Source organism: Pinus tabuliformis, chromosome 1_1, assembly GCF_031772625.1.
Source record: "Pinus tabuliformis cultivar Carrire ecotype Pingquan chromosome 1_1, CPIR1, whole genome shotgun sequence".
Classification (NCBI taxonomy): domain Eukaryota; kingdom Viridiplantae; phylum Streptophyta; class Pinopsida; order Pinales; family Pinaceae; genus Pinus; species Pinus tabuliformis.
The window spans coordinates 750,292,572-750,296,325 of record NC_142297.1 but is presented as its reverse complement, the minus strand read 5'-3'; the positions used below and the strand labels follow the sequence as shown (position 1 = coordinate 750,296,325).

General features: G+C 37.8%; 1 pseudogene; it reads right to left on the bottom strand.

Moving 5' to 3' along the window:
• Nucleotides 1–2,915: 2,915 nt before the first annotated feature.
• On the bottom strand, nucleotides 2,916–3,350 carry LOC149216177 (expansin-A10 pseudogene; annotated as a pseudogene).
• Nucleotides 3,351–3,754: the final 404 nt, after the last annotated feature.

Here is a 3,754-nt window from a genome sequence, read left to right as displayed (position 1 = left end):
AAAACAACAAATTAAGAAAAAGGTTAACTAAGCACATATAGTGTACCACACTTCATCAGGTTAAAAACCTCGGTTGATAATTTATGCAAGCAATTTGGGACACTAAATTGAATAAACATCCCACTTCCTCGTAACCAACTCCCACTTCATGCTTTCGTAGCCTTAACTACTTTTTTCCTTCTCCTTTTTGTTTTTGAGTTTGTGTTAGAGGACAATTTTTTTTTTCTTTGTTGACTGATTGAAGGTGGCCAAGTTAACTCGCCACCTTTCGCTTATAAACCAACTTACTCGTACCCTTTACATCTTTTGACTACATTATGAACATGAGAGAGTGAGAGTGATACTTAACTGTGGTGCTTAATACCTTGATGTAGTGGTTGAAGACTAGAGGTGCTTATTGTGTGTATTGGTTGCATGCTATTCTTCTGCCCTTTTCTATTGTTCTCTGATGATTTTTCTTTTTTTTTCATGTAGGTACCTAGTGTTGAAGATGATGGTGTTCCTGCTGCTTTGGAGTCCCTTCTGCTCTTGGATCATCATGCTGGAAGCTTTCTTTTCTTATGATTTGTATTCTATGGGATAGGATGCTACATGATTTCCTACAGGATGTCCTGTAACTTCTTCTCCCTCATATGTCTTAACCATACCTTCTGTTGGGAGTTTGAGGATGGTGGCATAGATGGAGAGGGAGACTAGGAGTGTGGAGAATGAGTAATACTCAGGTGATGCTCCCTATTATTCTCCGTTTCCTTCTTTTTCGAAGACTGTGAATTTTGTTAATTTGTTTGTTTGTTTGTTTGTTTTTTTGAAACTAATATATATATATATATTAAGGGTGAATGTAGGGGTGATGAAGGTGGAAATAAGTATGTTCATGGAATGATGATGTAGGGGTGCTATTTCATTGACATAGTAGGTCATTTTTTTCTTTAGGGTCACTTCTTGTAGGAATATTGAGTCACTGTGATTCCTATAGGATTATCCTATAGGATTTCAGGGGATCCTGTAGGTTTACTGGGGATGTTGTAGAAAACACAGTCCCCTTGTAAACTGAAAGAAAGGAGTGGAAACAATTAGAGAAATGGTAGAGTGATGAATGAAAATGAGTGCAAAAATAAAATATGAGTGAAATAGGTTTCTTGGTGATCCTCCTTTGTGTTGGACACTAATCTTCTACGGGTTAGCGTGGAAGCTGAATAGACTAAAGGATTCCAAGAGACCTTGGGATGTGGAACCCAACAGTCAAACCATGTACTATAAATGTATATCATTTGTTAATAAAAAATAAACTCTCATGTTTTATCTTTCATATTCCTTTGCTGCCCATGTGTGTTTAACATGGTATCAGAGAAAGTTCATTCATAATCTACTCAATCTTTTATAAGCCACCTGTTTTTGTGTGGCTTGTGTAAACCTACGCATCCCTGTGTCTCTAGCTATTTATATTCATTTGAAAACATAGGATTGGATGGTGGATACCTATTTTTTGATTTTGAGATGGACAATTTGGAAGGGTATTTTTTATTGTAACAGTTGTAGAATTTGGGTTGCTTTCTGCATTTGGGCAGCGACTAAGGTGTAGAGGTTAATGTTCTTTCCAGCTTCCAATAAATGCTTTTTATTCAGTGTCAGTCTTTCAATATTCTGTTAGCCTAGTGTTTTCCTTAAAAAAAAGCTGAAAAATTACTCAACTCTTTGCACATGTCTCACATCTACCATTATGTGATCTTCTACGACCTGAGATAACACCAGATTCTCTAACATGTTGTCATTCCCTTCCAAGCTTGTCTAAGCCTTCTTTAATAATGCGCTAATATGGTCTGATTACTTAGTTATTTTAAGTTGATGTTTATTCTTGGGCTCAAGCCTGCACTCTTTACATCTAAATGTTGGGAGACAGATGCGTAGAAGAGACTAAACGACATATCGAATATGAACGTTCGTTAGCACCATTCTCGCTACCATTCTGCTGAACATAGTAATGCATCCCATATGTAATGCCTAGTCTCTGGCTTTGTTCCAGACAACTGTGAAGACAATTAATGAAGAGCTGCCATGATTGTTTGCCAATTTCATTTCCCTCTCTTGGTATCGACTTAATCTTCTCAAATGAGGACCCATCCTTCTCTTGAGCCATCCACATCCTTTTCAGCTCATAATTCGACAAGCTTATTGTGCCAACAACTCACCCTGCATACATGAAACGAATAGTCATTTCTATTCCTCCATCGTAGTTGCTCGAACTCCTCTACCACAGTCGATTCACTCATTCCATATAACCGAGAGGGATTCATTTATTGAATTATAATTAATCCAATTTTTCTGTGTGAATATTTTACATTGTCAGACATCAATTTCGAACATAGAACCTCCCGTTTCTAGCTTTTATGAGGGATGGTATTATCTTCCCAAGGTTCTGCACGATTTCTATAGTGTATGAGTAAATAAATCCTACATTTATTGTTATAGATGCCTATCGTGGCCTCAACTTTGCACAAAGCAGCCGCTATACCTTTCAAAGTTGTTTGGATGGGCAGAGGCATTGTCTCTGGTGAAAATTTTTCCACTTGGTTTATTATTACTTCTAGTCTCTGCGCATATCTGGAAAAATGTCGCGTGCAATCCCGTGGGATTCCACTTGATCCCCTAATGACCTCATTCAGCAGTCGTAGCCACATCAAGAAATGACCCTGTCACCTGTCTCCTAATATCACTTATCTCTCTCTATTAGAGTTTTGAATTCGATGAATTCAGATTTCCATGTGATCCATATCGAAAGAATTCAGGTATAAGGATTGGGTTTTGGATAGTAGAGCTGAATAAATTTTGCGCTGTGAATTTGAGCTTCTGTGATTTGTAATTTGATAGTAATCCATGGAATATAAAAGAAAATTTGACCATATGTTTTGACAACATTAAAGATTCAAACCCTCTATTGATTCTAGTCGAAACTTAGCAATGTGATGAAAAATGGGCTCCAAGAGATCAAAGTGCTCCAGAGGAGGGTTGCACCAATCACCGTCGTCATTTGGAAGCACATTGTTGAGAAGGAGAAAGTTAGTAGCAGTGAAAATGATAGAGCCAGGAAGGCACCATTGCGGGTCATCGTTGCATTGGATTTCATAGCAAGCACCGCAACTGAAACCATTATTGATCAATGCAGTGCTCAGAGCCACGGTGTTGGTACCGTAGCCCTGGTTGTACAGATTGCCATAACCACAAGCACCACCCATTGTGCCAGTAGTGTCACTGCCACCGTAGAACATTGCATGAGCATTGATCCATCTGGAACCATGTAAAGCTCGGAGCATTGAAAGGAGACCCAATGAAACCAGCCATAGAAATTCCATTTCCACAAAAAACAATAAAACCGTAACAGATTTCAACTGATACTAAAGAGTATGGAATGGATATGCATGTTTTTGAAGGACATCGTGTTGAATTTTTTTGTGGACTGACTTTTGCCATCGAAACCTGAATTGAAAGTGGATATTGAAAGTGGATTTGTGATATTCAGTTGTTGGTGAACATTGGTCAAACTATGCATGTTGTTGTGTATTAAAAAAAAATGGTGTTGGAATGTTGTTCATCGATGATTCCTACACATGAATGGATACCATATGGCACCAAACCCTCTATTGATAATTTTTCTTTGAACTTGCTATGTATTTGTTTTGATTGAAGTTGTGTGATGGTGTCAAATATACCATGAAATTGCATAGAAAATGGATTACAGTTGGTTGTATATGAGTTA